The 14,916-nt window shown below is 47.4% G+C and overlaps 11 non-coding genes across 11 annotated transcripts; all 11 read left to right on the top strand.

The window, feature by feature from the left end:
- The first annotated feature begins 1,155 nt into the window (after positions 1-1,155).
- Positions 1,156-1,274, top strand: LOC126308440 (5S ribosomal RNA). Its single transcript, XR_007554333.1, has one exon. It is a non-coding gene; the product is annotated as a 5S ribosomal RNA (ribosomal RNA).
- A 1,471-nt stretch (positions 1,275-2,745) lies between these two features.
- On the top strand, positions 2,746-2,864 carry LOC126307701 (5S ribosomal RNA). The gene has a single exon (XR_007553687.1). It is a non-coding gene; the product is annotated as a 5S ribosomal RNA (ribosomal RNA).
- Positions 2,865-4,335: 1,471 nt separating this feature from the next.
- On the top strand, positions 4,336-4,454 carry LOC126307757 (5S ribosomal RNA). The gene has a single exon (XR_007553737.1). It is a non-coding gene; the product is annotated as a 5S ribosomal RNA (ribosomal RNA).
- A 1,471-nt stretch (positions 4,455-5,925) lies between these two features.
- Positions 5,926-6,044, top strand: LOC126308439 (5S ribosomal RNA). Its single transcript, XR_007554332.1, has one exon. It is a non-coding gene; the product is annotated as a 5S ribosomal RNA (ribosomal RNA).
- An 863-nt stretch (positions 6,045-6,907) lies between these two features.
- Positions 6,908-7,026, top strand: LOC126308438 (5S ribosomal RNA). Its single transcript, XR_007554331.1, has one exon. It is a non-coding gene; the product is annotated as a 5S ribosomal RNA (ribosomal RNA).
- An 863-nt stretch (positions 7,027-7,889) lies between these two features.
- On the top strand, positions 7,890-8,008 carry LOC126307763 (5S ribosomal RNA). The gene has a single exon (XR_007553742.1). It is a non-coding gene; the product is annotated as a 5S ribosomal RNA (ribosomal RNA).
- A 1,471-nt stretch (positions 8,009-9,479) lies between these two features.
- LOC126308437 (5S ribosomal RNA) lies at positions 9,480-9,598 on the top strand. Its single transcript, XR_007554330.1, has one exon. It is a non-coding gene; the product is annotated as a 5S ribosomal RNA (ribosomal RNA).
- Positions 9,599-10,461: 863 nt separating this feature from the next.
- On the top strand, positions 10,462-10,580 carry LOC126308435 (5S ribosomal RNA). The gene has a single exon (XR_007554329.1). It is a non-coding gene; the product is annotated as a 5S ribosomal RNA (ribosomal RNA).
- Positions 10,581-12,051: 1,471 nt separating this feature from the next.
- Positions 12,052-12,170, top strand: LOC126308433 (5S ribosomal RNA). The gene has a single exon (XR_007554327.1). It is a non-coding gene; the product is annotated as a 5S ribosomal RNA (ribosomal RNA).
- Positions 12,171-13,033: 863 nt separating this feature from the next.
- Positions 13,034-13,152, top strand: LOC126308432 (5S ribosomal RNA). The gene has a single exon (XR_007554326.1). It is a non-coding gene; the product is annotated as a 5S ribosomal RNA (ribosomal RNA).
- Positions 13,153-14,016: 864 nt separating this feature from the next.
- LOC126307760 (5S ribosomal RNA) lies at positions 14,017-14,135 on the top strand. Its single transcript, XR_007553740.1, has one exon. It is a non-coding gene; the product is annotated as a 5S ribosomal RNA (ribosomal RNA).
- The last annotated feature ends 781 nt before the right edge of the window (positions 14,136-14,916 follow it).

The raw sequence follows: 14,916 nt of genomic DNA, 5'->3' as shown, positions 1-14,916 counted from the left end.
AAAAGCAACAACGTCAGTATTCGGATCGGCGACCGCCTGGGAACTCTGGCTGTCTTCATTTCTTGCTTTCTTGTCACTACTCCTGCCAGCCCTTTTTTCATGCTACCTTTCTCATGTGACAAAGATGCTTCCATACTGATTTTAAACTATCGTAAGATACGATATTAAGGAACTCAGTTTGAAAAGAGTGCGCCAAGTAAGACTTCCAAAGAGTCTCTGGAATAATAAAAACAGTATGAAGTGACAGAAATGTTGTGAAAAACGTCAGGGCATATTGTTTTGTAGCAGTGCACAAGGGCAAATTTGTAAACAAAAATTTACCTTTCGTCGCTACAAGAGATGTATACTTTGCCGAAAAGCCTGTGTCTTGTGTGCATGTTTTCGCACCTTTCCACGGCACAGCGCAGCACAGAGCGGCACTGGTAGCTCCGAACGCCCGCACACGGCGCCTCGGACTCGCCGGTTCGGGCCGCGCCCATCTCGCAGATGCTTCTCGTACTTGTGCTGTCATATGGACCGCGACCCGAGCGGCAGCGAGCGGCAGTCGAGCAAAGTCGGGACAAGTCGGGACGGAAGGGGACAGCCGAGAATGAACCGTGCAAATTACGCAAATATCTGGAAGCGCGACGAGTGTCAGGCAGGTGAGAACGCTTCCCTCTGTCTTCATTTCTTGCTATCTTGTCACTACCCCTGCCAGCCCTTTTTTCATGCTACCTTTCTCATGTGACAAAGATGCTTCCATACTGATTTTAAACTATCGTAAGATACGATATTAAGGAACTCAGTTTGAAAAGAGTGCGCCAAGGAAGACTTCCAAAGAGTCTCTGGAAATAACAAAACAGTCTGAAGTGACAGAAATGTTGTGAAATACGTCAGGGCATATTGTTTTGTAGCAGTGCTCAACGGCAAATTTGTAAACAAAAATTTACCTTCCATCGCTACAAGAGATGGATACTTTGTCGAACAAACGAATGACAGGCGGTGCAACGAGCAGCTGTGTTGTGCGTCTGACCCACGTGGCGGCGCGCCGCACTGCGCGTCGCCTTCGAGGTGGAAGGACGTGCTTTGCGTCAAATGTGCCACCGAAAACGGCGATTGCGTGTGTTGGGAGGAGAGGCGAAGCCTTCTTCTGCCGTGCGGCTACTGTACAAGGACGCCAACGGCCATACCATGTTGAATACACCGGTTCTCGTCCGATCACCGAAGTTAAGCAACATCGGGCCCGGTTAGTACTTGGATGGGTGACCGCCTGGGAACACCGGGTGCTGTTGGCTCCCTCTCTTCTCTTAAATTTTATGTCACTACACCTGCCAGCCCTCTTTTCATGAAAAACTCTCAGGTGCGACAAAGATGCTTCCACAAGCATTTTAAACTACTGTATTAAACGTAATATGCGAAATTACAGTAATGAACTCAGTTTGAACAAGAATGCGCGGAGGAAGAGTGCTAGGATCTCGTTGAAAATAACGAAACACTGCGAATCGACAGATGTGCTCTTGAAACGCGTCAGAGAGTACTGTTTTGTAGGAGCGCTAAATTCCAAAAACTAACTACATTAAAGAAAGACCTGTTCCCGTCCGACCACCGAAGAAAAGCAACAACGTCAGTATTCGGATCGGCGACCGCCTGGGAACTCTGGCTGTCTTCATTTCTTGCTTTCTTGTCACTACTCCTGCCAGCCCTTTTTTCATGCTACCTTTCTCATGTGACAAAGATGCTTCCATACTGATTTTAAACTATCGTAAGATACGATATTAAGGAACTCAGTTTGAAAAGAGTGCGCCAAGTAAGACTTCCAAAGAGTCTCTGGAATAATAAAAACAGTATGAAGTGACAGAAATGTTGTGAAAAACGTCAGGGCATATTGTTTTGTAGCAGTGCACAAGGGCAAATTTGTAAACAAAAATTTACCTTTCGTCGCTACAAGAGATGTATACTTTGCCGAAAAGCCTGTGTCTTGTGTGCATGTTTTCGCACCTTTCCACGGCACAGCGCAGCACAGAGCGGCACTGGTAGCTCCGAACGCCCGCACACGGCGCCTCGGACTCGCCGGTTCGGGCCGCGCCCATCTCGCAGGTGCTTCTCGTACTTGTGCTGTCATATGGACCGCGACCCGAGCGGCAGCGAGCGGCAGTCGAGCAGAGTCGGGACAAGTCGGGACGGAAGGGGACAGCCGAGAATGAACCGTGCAAATTACGCAAATATCTGGAAGCGCGACGAGTGTCAGGCAGGTGAGAACGCTTCCCTCTGTCTTCATTTCTTGCTATCTTGTCACTACCCCTGCCAGCCCTTTTTTCATGCTACCTTTCTCATGTGACAAAGATGCTTCCATACTGATTTTAAACTATCGTAAGATACGATATTAAGGAACTCAGTTTGAAAAGAGTGCGCCAAGGAAGACTTCCAAAGAGTCTCTGGAAATAACAAAACAGTATGAAGTGACAGAAATGTTGTGAAATACGTCAGGGCATATTGTTTTGTAGCAGTGCTCAACGGCAAATTTGTAAACAAAAATTTACCTTCCATCGCTACAAGAGATGGATACTTTGTCGAACAAACGAATGACAGGCGGTGCAACGAGCAGCTGTGTTGTGCGTCTGACCCACGTGGCGGCGCGCCGCACTGCGCGTCGCCTTCGAGGTGGAAGGACGTGCTTTGCGTCAAATGTGCCACCGAAAACGGCGATTGCGTGTGTTGGGAGGAGAGGCGAAGCCTTCTTCTGCCGTGCGGCTACTGTATAAGGACGCCATCGGCCATACCATGTTGAATACACCGGTTCTCGTCCGATCACCGAAGTTAAGCAACATTGGGCCCGGTTAGTACTTGGATGGGTGACCGCCTGGGAACACCGGGTGCTGTTGGCTCCCTCTCTTCTTTTAAATTTTATGTCACTACACCTGCCAGCCCTCTTTTCATGAAAAACTCTCAGGTGCGACAAAGATGCTTCCACAAGCATTTTAAACTACTGTATTAAACGTAAGATGCGAAATTACAGTAATGAACTCAGTTTGAACAAGAATGCGCGGAGGAAGAGTGCTAGGAACTCGTTGAAAATAACGAAACACTGCGAATCGACAGATGTGCTCTTGAAACGCGTCAGAGAGTACTGTTTTGTAGGAGCGCTAAATTCCAAAAACTAACTACATTAAAGAAAGACCTGTTCCCGTCCGACCACCGAAGAAAAGCAACAACGTCAGTATTCGGATCGGCGACCGCCTGGGAACTCTGGCTGTCTTCATTTCTTGCTTTCTTGTCACTACTCCTGCCAGCCCTTTTTTCATGCTACCTTTCTCATGTGACAAAGATGCTTCCATACTGATTTTAAACTATCGTAAGATACGATATTAAGGAACTCAGTTTGAAAAGAGTGCGCCAAGTAAGACTTCCAAAGAGTCTCTGGAATAATAAAAACAGTATGAAGTGACAGAAATGTTGTGAAAAACGTCAGGGCATATTGTTTTGTAGCAGTGCACAAGGGCAAATTTGTAAACAAAAATTTACCTTTCGTCGCTACAAGAGATGTATACTTTGCCGAAAAGCCTGTGTCTTGTGTGCATGTTTTCGCACCTTTCCACGGCACAGCGCAGCACAGAGCGGCACTGGTAGCTCCGAACGCCCGCACACGGCGCCTCGGACTCGCCGGTTCGGGCCGCGCCCATCTCGCAGATGCTTCTCGTACTTGTGCTGTCATATGGACCGCGACCCGAGCGGCAGCGAGCGGCAGTCGAGCAAAGTCGGGACAAGTCGGGACGGAAGGGGACAGCCGAGAATGAACCGTGCAAATTACGCAAATATCTGGAAGCGCGACGAGTGTCAGGCAGGTGAGAACGCTTCCCTCTGTCTTCATTTCTTGCTATCTTGTCACTACCCCTGCCAGCCCTTTTTTCATGCTACCTTTCTCATGTGACAAAGATGCTTCCATACTGATTTTAAACTATCGTAAGATACGATATTAAGGAACTCAGTTTGAAAAGAGTGCGCCAAGGAAGACTTCCAAAGAGTCTCTGGAAATAACAAAACAGTCTGAAGTGACAGAAATGTTGTGAAATACGTCAGGGCATATTGTTTTGTAGCAGTGCTCAACGGCAAATTTGTAAACAAAAATTTACCTTCCATCGCTACAAGAGATGGATACTTTGTCGAACAAACGAATGACAGGCGGTGCAACGAGCAGCTGTGTTGTGCGTCTGACCCACGTGGCGGCGCGCCGCACTGCGCGTCGCCTTCGAGGTGGAAGGACGTGCTTTGCGTCAAATGTGCCACCGAAAACGGCGATTGCGTGTGTTGGGAGGAGAGGCGAAGCCTTCTTCTGCCGTGCGGCTACTGTACAAGGACGCCAACGGCCATACCATGTTGAATACACCGGTTCTCGTCCGATCACCAAAGTTAAGCAACATCGGGCCCGGTTAGTACTTGGATGGGTGACCGCCTGGGAACACCGGGTGCTGTTGGCTCCCTCTCTTCTTTTAAATTTTATGTCACTACACCTGCCAGCCCTCTTTTCATGAAAAACTCTCAGGTGCGACAAAGATGCTTCCACAAGCATTTTAAACTACTGTATTAAACGTAAGATGCGAAATTACAGTAATGAACTCAGTTTGAACAAGAATGCGCGGAGGAAGAGTGCTAGGATCTCGTTGAAAATAACGAAACACTGCGAATCGACAGATGTGCTCTTGAAACGCGTCAGAGAGTACTGTTTTGTAGGAGCGCTAAATTCCAAAAACTAACTACATTAAAGAAAGACCTGTTCCCGTCCGACCACCGAAGAAAAGCAACAACGTCAGTATTCGGATCGGCGACCGCCTGGGAACTCTGGCTGTCTTCATTTCTTGCTTTCTTGTCACTACTCCTGCCAGCCCTTTTTTCATGCTACCTTTCTCATGTGACAAAGATGCTTCCATACTGATTTTAAACTATCGTAAGATACGATATTAAGGAACTCAGTTTGAAAAGAGTGCGCCAAGTAAGACTTCCAAAGAGTCTCTGGAATAATAAAAACAGTATGAAGTGACAGAAATGTTGTGAAAAACGTCAGGGCATATTGTTTTGTAGCAGTGCACAAGGGCAAATTTGTAAACAAAAATTTACCTTTCGTCGCTACAAGAGATGTATACTTTGCCGAAAAGCCTGTGTCTTGTGTGCATGTTTTCGCACCTTTCCACGGCACAGCGCAGCACAGAGCGGCACTGGTAGCTCCGAACGCCCGCACACGGCGCCTCGGACTCGCCGGTTCGGGCCGCGCCCATCTCGCAGATGCTTCTCGTACTTGTGCTGTCATATGGACCGCGACCCGAGCGGCAGCGAGCGGCAGTCGAGCAAAGTCGGGACAAGTCGGGACGGAAGGGGACAGCCGAGAATGAACCGTGCAAATTACGCAAATATCTGGAAGCGCGACGAGTGTCAGGCAGGTGAGAACGCTTCCCTCTGTCTTCATTTCTTGCTATCTTGTCACTACCCCTGCCAGCCCTTTTTTCATGCTACCTTTCTCATGTGACAAAGATGCTTCCATACTGATTTTAAACTATCGTAAGATACGATATTAAGGAACTCAGTTTGAAAAGAGTGCGCCAAGGAAGACTTCCAAAGAGTCTCTGGAAATAACAAAACAGTATGAAGTGACAGAAATGTTGTGAAATACGTCAGGGCATATTGTTTTGTAGCAGTGCTCAACGGCAAATTTGTAAACAAAAATTTACCTTCCATCGCTACAAGAGATGGATACTTTGTCGAACAAACGAATGACAGGCGGTGCAACGAGCAGCTGTGTTGTGCGTCTGACCCACGTGGCGGCGCGCCGCACTGCGCGTCGCCTTCGAGGTGGAAGGACGTGCTTTGCGTCAAATGTGCCACCGAAAACGGCGATTGCGTGTGTTGGGAGGAGAGGCGAAGCCTTCTTCTGCCGTGCGGCTACTGTACAAGGACGCCAACGGCCATACCATGTTGAATACACCGGTTCTCGTCCGATCACCGAAGTTAAGCAACATCGGGCCCGGTTAGTACTTGGATGGGTGACCGCCTGGGAACACCGGGTGCTGTTGGCTCCCTCTCTTCTTTTAAATTTTATGTCACTACACCTGCCAGCCCTCTTTTCATGAAAAACTCTCAGGTGCGACAAAGATGCTTCCACAAGCATTTTAAACTACTGTATTAAACGTAAGATGCGAAATTACAGTAATGAACTCAGTTTGAACACGAATGCGCGGAGGAAGAGTGCTAGGATCTCGTTGAAAATAACGAAACACTGCGAATTGACAGATGTGCTCTTGAAACGCGTCAGAGAGTACTGTTTTGTAGGAGCGCTAAATTCCAAAAACTAACTACATTAAAGAAAGACCTGTTCCCGTCCGACCACCGAAGAAAAGCAACAACGTCAGTATTCGGATCGGCGACCGCCTGGGAACTCTGGCTGTCTTCATTTCTTGCTTTCTTGTCACTACTCCTGCCAGCCCTTTTTTCATGCTACCTTTCTCATGTGACAAAGATGCTTCCATACTGATTTTAAACTATCGTAAGATACGATATTAAGGAACTCAGTTTGAAAAGAGTGCGCCAAGTAAGACTTCCAAAGAGTCTCTGGAAATAACAAAACAGTATGAAGTGACAGAAATGTTGTGAAATACGTCAGGGCATATTGTTTTGTAGCAGTGCTCAACGGCAAATTTGTAAACAAAAATTTACCTTCCATCGCTACAAGAGATGGATACTTTGTCGAACAAACGAATAACAGGCGGTGCAACGAGCAGCTGTGTTGTGCGTCTGACCCACGTGGCGGCGCGCCGCACTGCGCGTCGCCTTCGAGGTGGAAGGACGTGCTTTGCGTCAAATGTGCCACCGAAAACGGCGATTGCGTGTGTTGGGAGGAGAGGCGAAGCCTTCTTCTGCCGTGCGGCTACTGTATAAGGACGCCAACGGCCATACCATGTTGAATACACCGGTTCTCGTCCGATCACCGAAGTTAAGCAACATCGGGCCCGGTTAGTACTTGGATGGGTGACCGCCTGGGAACACCGGGTGCTGTTGGCTCCCTCTCTTCTTTTAAATTTTATGTCACTACACCTGCCAGCCCTCTTTTCATGAAAAACTCTCAGGTGCGACATAGATGCTTCCACAAGCATTTTAAACTACTGTATTAAACGTAAGATGCGAAATTACAGTAATGAACTCAGTTTGAACAAGAATGCGCGGAGGAAGAGTGCTAGGATCTCGTTGAAAATAACGAAACACTGCGAATCGACAGATGTGCTCTTGAAACGCGTCAGAGAGTACTGTTTTGTAGGAGCGCTAAATTCCAAAAACTAACTACATTAAAGAAAGACCTGTTCCCGTCCGACCACCGAAGAAAAGCAACAACGTCAGTATTCGGATCGGCGACCGCCTGGGAACTCTGGCTGTCTTCATTTCTTGCTTTCTTGTCACTACTCCTGCCAGCCCTTTTTTCATGCTACCTTTCTCATGTGACAAAGATGCTTCCATACTGATTTTAAACTATCGTAAGATACGATATTAAGGAACTCAGTTTGAAAAGAGTGCGCCAAGGAAGACTTCCAAAGAGTCTCTGGAAATAACAAAACAGTATGAAGTGACAGAAATGTTGTGAAATACGTCAGGGCATATTGTTTTGTAGCAGTGCTCAACGGCAAATTTGTAAACAAAAATTTACCTTCCATCGCTACAAGAGATGGATACTTTGTCGAACAAACGAATGACAGGCGGTGCAACGAGCAGCTGTGTTGTGCGTCTGACCCACGTGGCGGCGCGCCGCACTGCGCGTCGCCTTCGAGGTGGAAGGACGTGCTTTGCGTCAAATGTGCCACCGAAAACGGCGATTGCGTGTGTTGGGAGGAGAGGCGAAGCCTTCTTCTGCCGTGCGGCTACTGTACAAGGACGCCAACGGCCATACCATGTTGAATACACCGGTTCTCGTCCGATCACCGAAGTTAAGCAACATCGGGCCCGGTTAGTACTTGGATGGGTGACTGCCTGGGAACACCGGGTGCTGTTGGCTCCCTCTCTTCTTTTAAATTTTATGTCACTACACCTGCCAGCCCTCTTTTCATGAAAAACTCTCAGGTGCGACAAAGATGCTTCCACAAGCATTTTAAACTACTGTATTAAACGTAAGATGCGAAATTACAGTAATGAACTCAGTTTGAACACGAATGCGCGGAGGAAGAGTGCTAGGATCTCGTTGAAAATAACGAAACACTGCGAATTGACAGATGTGCTCTTGAAACGCGTCAGAGAGTACTGTTTTGTAGGAGCGCTAAATTCCAAAAACTAACTACATTAAAGAAAGACCTGTTCCCGTCCGACCACCGAAGAAAAGCAACAACGTCAGTATTCGGATCGGCGACCGCCTGGGAACTCTGGCTGTCTTCATTTCTTGCTTTCTTGTCACTACTCCTGCCAGCCCTTTTTTCATGCTACCTTTCTCATGTGACAAAGATGCTTCCATACTGATTTTAAACTATCGTAAGATACGATATTAAGGAACTCAGTTTGAAAAGAGTGCGCCAAGTAAGACTTCCAAAGAGTCTCTGGAAATAACAAAACAGTATGAAGTGACAGAAATGTTGTGAAATACGTCAGGGCATATTGTTTTGTAGCAGTGCTCAACGGCAAATTTGTAAACAAAAATTTACCTTCCATCGCTACAAGAGATGGATACTTTGCCGAAAAGCCTGTGTCTTGTGTGCATGTTTTCGCACCTTTCCACGGCACAGCGCAGCACAGAGCGGCACTGGTAGCTCCGAACGCCCGCACACGGCGCCTCGGACTCGCCGGTTCGGGCCGCGCCCATCTCGCAGGTGCTTCTCGTACTTGTGCTGTCATATGGACCGCGACCCGAGCGGCAGCGAGCGGCAGTCGAGCAAAGTCGGGACAAGTCGGGACGGAAGGGGACAGCCGAGAATGAACCGTGCAAATTACGCAAATATCTGGAAGCGCGACGAGTGTCAGGCAGGTGAGAACGCTTCCCTCTGTCTTCATTTCTTGCTATCTTGTCACTACCCCTGCCAGCCCTTTTTTCATGCTACCTTTCTCATGTGACAAAGATGCTTCCATACTGATTTTAAACTATCGTAAGATACGATATTAAGGAACTCAGTTTGAAAAGAGTGCGCCAAGGAAGACTTCCAAAGAGTCTCTGGAAATAACAAAACAGTATGAAGTGACAGAAATGTTGTGAAATACGTCAGGGCATATTGTTTTGTAGCAGTGCTCAACGGCAAATTTGTAAACAAAAATTTACCTTCCATCGCTACAAGAGATGGATACTTTGTCGAACAAACGAATGACAGGCGGTGCAACGAGCAGCTGTGTTGTGCGTCTGACCCACGTGGCGGCGCGCCGCACTGCGCGTCGCCTTCGAGGTGGAAGGACGTGCTTTGCGTCAAATGTGCCACCGAAAACGGCGATTGCGTGTGTTGGGAGGAGAAGCGAAGCCTTCTTCTGCCGTGCGGCTACTGTACAAGGACGCCAACGGCCATACCATGTTGAATACACCGGTTCTCGTCCGATCACCGAAGTTAAGCAACATCGGGCCCGGTTAGTACTTGGATGGGTGACCGCCTGGGAACACCGGGTGCTGTTGGCTCCCTCTCTTCTTTTAAATTTTATGTCACTACACCTGCCAGCCCTCTTTTCATGAAAAACTCTCAGGTGCGACAAAGATGCTTCCACAAGCATTTTAAACTACTGTATTAAACGTAAGATGCGAAATTACAGTAATGAACTCAGTTTGAACACGAATGCGCGGAGGAAGAGTGCTAGGATCTCGTTGAAAATAACGAAACACTGCGAATTGACAGATGTGCTCTTGAAACGCGTCAGAGAGTACTGTTTTGTAGGAGCGCTAAATTCCAAAAACTAACTACATTAAAGAAAGACCTGTTCCCATCCGACCACCGAAGAAAAGCAACAACGTCAGTATTCGGATCGGCGACCGCCTGGGAACTCTGGCTGTCTTCATTTCTTGCTTTCTTGTCACTACTCCTGCCAGCCCTTTTTTCATGCTACCTTTCTCATGTGACAAAGATGCTTCCATACTGATTTTAAACTATCGTAAGATACGATATTAAGGAACTCAGTTTGAAAAGAGTGCGCCAAGTAAGACTTCCAAAGAGTCTCTGGAAATAACAAAACAGTATGAAGTGACAGAAATGTTGTGAAATACGTCAGGGCATATTGTTTTGTAGCAGTGCTCAACGGCAAATTTGTAAACAAAAATTTACCTTCCATCGCTACAAGAGATGGATACTTTGTCGAACAAACGAATAACAGGCGGTGCAACGAGCAGCTGTGTTGTGCGTCTGACCCACGTGGCGGCGCGCCGCACTGCGCGTCGCCTTCGAGGTGGAAGGACGTGCTTTGCGTCAAATGTGCCACCGAAAACGGCGATTGCGTGTGTTGGGAGGAGAGGCGAAGCCTTCTTCTGCCGTGCGGCTACTGTATAAGGACGCCAACGGCCATACCATGTTGAATACACCGGTTCTCGTCCGATCACCGAAGTTAAGCAACATCGGGCCCGGTTAGTACTTGGATGGGTGACCGCCTGGGAACACCGGGTGCTGTTGGCTCCCTCTCTTCTTTTAAATTTTATGTCACTACACCTGCCAGCCCTCTTTTCATGAAAAACTCTCAGGTGCGACATAGATGCTTCCACAAGCATTTTAAACTACTGTATTAAACGTAAGATGCGAAATTACAGTAATGAACTCAGTTTGAACAAGAATGCGCGGAGGAAGAGTGCTAGGATCTCGTTGAAAATAACGAAACACTGCGAATCGACAGATGTGCTCTTGAAACGCGTCAGAGAGTACTGTTTTGTAGGAGCGCTAAATTCCAAAAACTAACTACATTAAAGAAAGACCTGTTCCCGTCCGACCACCGAAGAAAAGCAACAACGTCAGTATTCGGATCGGCGACCGCCTGGGAACTCTGGCTGTCTTCATTTCTTGCTTTCTTGTCACTACTCCTGCCAGCCCTTTTTTCATGCTACCTTTCTCATGTGACAAAGATGCTTCCATACTGATTTTAAACTATCGTAAGATACGATATTAAGGAACTCAGTTTGAAAAGAGTGCGCCAAGTAAGACTTCCAAAGAGTCTCTGGAATAATAAAAACAGTATGAAGTGACAGAAATGTTGTGAAAAACGTCAGGGCATATTGTTTTGTAGCAGTGCACAAGGGCAAATTTGTAAACAAAAATTTACCTTTCGTCGCTACAAGAGATGTATACTTTGCCGAAAAGCCTGTGTCTTGTGTGCATGTTTTCGCACCTTTCCACGGCACAGCGCAGCACAGAGCGGCACTGGTAGCTCCGAACGCCCGCACACGGCGCCTCGGACTCGCCGGTTCGGGCCGCGCCCATCTCGCAGATGCTTCTCGTACTTGTGCTGTCATATGGACCGCGACCCGAGCGGCAGCGAGCGGCAGTCGAGCAAAGTCGGGACAAGTCGGGACGGAAGGGGACAGCCGAGAATGAACCGTGCAAATTACGCAAATATCTGGAAGCGCGACGAGTGTCAGGCAGGTGAGAACGCTTCCCTCTGTCTTCATTTCTTGCTATCTTGTCACTACCCCTGCCAGCCCTTTTTTCATGCTACCTTTCTCATGTGACAAAGATGCTTCCATACTGATTTTAAACTATCGTAAGATACGATATTAAGGAACTCAGTTTGAAAAGAGTGCGCCAAGGAAGACTTCCAAAGAGTCTCTGGAAATAACAAAACAGTATGAAGTGACAGAAATGTTGTGAAATACGTCAGGGCATATTGTTTTGTAGCAGTGCTCAACGGCAAATTTGTAAACAAAAATTTACCTTCCATCGCTACAAGAGATGGATACTTTGTCGAACAAACGAATGACAGGCGGTGCAACGAGCAGCTGTGTTGTGCGTCTGACCCACGTGGCGGCGCGCCGCACTGCGCGGCGCCTTCGAGGTGGAAGGACGTGCTTTGCGTCAAATGTGCCACCGAAAACGGCGATTGCGTGTGTTGGGAGGAGAGGCGAAGCCTTCTTCTGCCGTGCGGCTACTGTACAAGGACGCCAACGGCCATACCATGTTGAATACACCGGTTCTCGTCCGATCACCGAAGTTAAGCAACATCGGGCCCGGTTAGTACTTGGATGGGTGACCGCCTGGGAACACCGGGTGCTGTTGGCTCCCTCTCTTCTTTTAAATTTTATGTCACTACACCTGCCAGCCCTCTTTTCATGAAAAACTCTCAGGTGCGACAAAGATGCTTCCACAAGCATTTTAAACTACTGTATTAAACGTAAGATGCGAAATTACAGTAATGAACTCAGTTTGAACACGAATGCGCGGAGGAAGAGTGCTAGGATCTCGTTGAAAATAACGAAACACTGCGAATTGACAGATGTGCTCTTGAAACGCGTCAGAGAGTACTGTTTTGTAGGAGCGCTAAATTCCAAAAACTAACTACATTAAAGAAAGACCTGTTCCCGTCCGACCACCGAAGAAAAGCAACAACGTCAGTATTCGGATCGGCGACCGCCTGGGAACTCTGGCTGTCTTCATTTCTTGCTTTCTTGTCACTACTCCTGCCAGCCCTTTTTTCATGCTACCTTTCTCATGTGACAAAGATGCTTCCATACTGATTTTAAACTATCGTAAGATACGATATTAAGGAACTCAGTTTGAAAAGAGTGCGCCAAGTAAGACTTCCAAAGAGTCTCTGGAAATAACAAAACAGTATGAAGTGACAGAAATGTTGTGAAATACGTCAGGGCATATTGTTTTGTAGCAGTGCTCAACGGCAAATTTGTAAACAAAAATTTACCTTCCATCGCTACAAGAGATGGATACTTTGTCGAACAAACGAATAACAGGCGGTGCAACGAGCAGCTGTGTTGTGCGTCTGACCCACGTGGCGGCGCGCCGCACTGCGCGTCGCCTTCGAGGTGGAAGGACGTGCTTTGCGTCAAATGTGCCACCGAAAACGGCGATTGCGTGTGTTGGGAGGAGAGGCGAAGCCTTCTTCTGCCGTGCGGCTACTGTATAAGGACGCCAACGGCCATACCATGTTGAATACACCGGTTCTCGTCCGATCACCGAAGTTAAGCAACATCGGGCCCGGTTAGTACTTGGATGGGTGACCGCCTGGGAACACCGGGTGCTGTTGGCTCCCTCTCTTCTTTTAAATTTTATGTCACTACACCTGCCAGCCCTCTTTTCATGAAAAACTCTCAGGTGCGACATAGATGCTTCCACAAGCATTTTAAACTACTGTATTAAACGTAAGATGCGAAATTACAGTAATGAACTCAGTTTGAACAAGAATGCGCGGAGGAAGAGTGCTAGGATCTCGTTGAAAATAACGAAACACTGCGAATCGACAGATGTGCTCTTGAAACGCGTCAGAGAGTACTGTTTTGTAGGAGCGCTAAATTCCAAAAACTAACTACATTAAAGAAAGACCTGTTCCCGTCCGACCACCGAAGAAAAGCAACAACGTCAGTATTCGGATCGGCGACCGCCTGGGAACTCTGGCTGTCTTCATTTCTTGCTTTCTTGTCACTACTCCTGCCAGCCCTTTTTTCATGCTACCTTTCTCATGTGACAAAGATGCTTCCATACTGATTTTAAACTATCGTAAGATACGATATTAAGGAACTCAGTTTGAAAAGAGTGCGCCAAGGAAGACTTCCAAAGAGTCTCTGGAAATAACAAAACAGTATGAAGTGACAGAAATGTTGTGAAATACGTCAGGGCATATTGTTTTGTAGCAGTGCTCAACGGCAAATTTGTAAACAAAAATTTACCTTCCATCGCTACAAGAGATGGATACTTTGTCGAACAAACGAATGACAGGCGGTGCAACGAGCAGCTGTGTTGTGCGTCTGACCGCACTGCGCGTCTGACCGCACTGCGCGTCGCCTTCGAGGTGGAAGGACGTGCTTTGCGTCAAATGTGCCACCGAAAACGGCGATTGCGTGTGTTGGGAGGAGAGGCGAAGCCTTCTTCTGCCGTGCGGCTACTGTATAAGGACGCCAACGGCCATACCATGTTGAATACACCGGTTCTCGTCCGATCACCGAAGTTAAGCAACATCGGGCCCGGTTAGTACTTGGATGGGTGACTGCCTGGGAACACCGGGTGCTGTTGGCTCCCTCTCTTCTTTTAAATTTTATGTCACTACACCTGCCAGCCCTCTTTTCATGAAAAACTCTCAGGTGCGACAAAGATGCTTCCACAAGCATTTTAAACTACTGTATTAAACGTAAGATGCGAAATTACAGTAATGAACTCAGTTTGAACACGAATGCGCGGAGGAAGAGTGCTAGGATCTCGTTGAAAATAACGAAACACTGCGAATTGACAGATGTGCTCTTGAAACGCGTCAGAGAGTACTGTTTTGTAGGAGCGCTAAATTCCAAAAACTAACTACATTAAAGAAAGACCTGTTCCCGTCCGACCACCGAAGAAAAGCAACAACGTCAGTATTCGGATCGGCGACCGCCTGGGAACTCTGGCTGTCTTCATTTCTTGCTTTCTTGTCACTACTCCTGCCAGCCCTTTTTTCATGCTACCTTTCTCATGTGACAAAGATGCTTCCATACTGATTTTAAACTATCGTAAGATACGATATTAAGGAACTCAGTTTGAAAAGAGTGCGCCAAGTAAGACTTCCAAAGAGTCTCTGGAATAATAAAAACAGTATGAAGTGACAGAAAAGTTGTGAAAAACGTCAGGGCATATTGTTTTGTAGCAGTGCACAAGGGCAAATTTGTAAACAAAAATTTACCTTTCGTCGCTACAAGAGATGTATACTTTGCCGAAAAGCCTGTGTCTTGTGTGCATGTTTTCGCACCTTTCCACGGCACAGCGCAGCACAGAGCGGCACTGGTAGCTCCGAACGCCCGCACACGGCGCCTCGGACTCGCCGGTT

This window comes from Schistocerca gregaria, unplaced genomic scaffold, assembly GCF_023897955.1.
Source record: "Schistocerca gregaria isolate iqSchGreg1 unplaced genomic scaffold, iqSchGreg1.2 ptg000355l, whole genome shotgun sequence".
Lineage (NCBI taxonomy): Eukaryota > Metazoa > Arthropoda > Insecta > Orthoptera > Acrididae > Schistocerca > Schistocerca gregaria.
The sequence above is the reverse complement of the archived record's forward strand: the minus strand, read 5'-3'. Positions and strand labels throughout refer to the sequence as shown.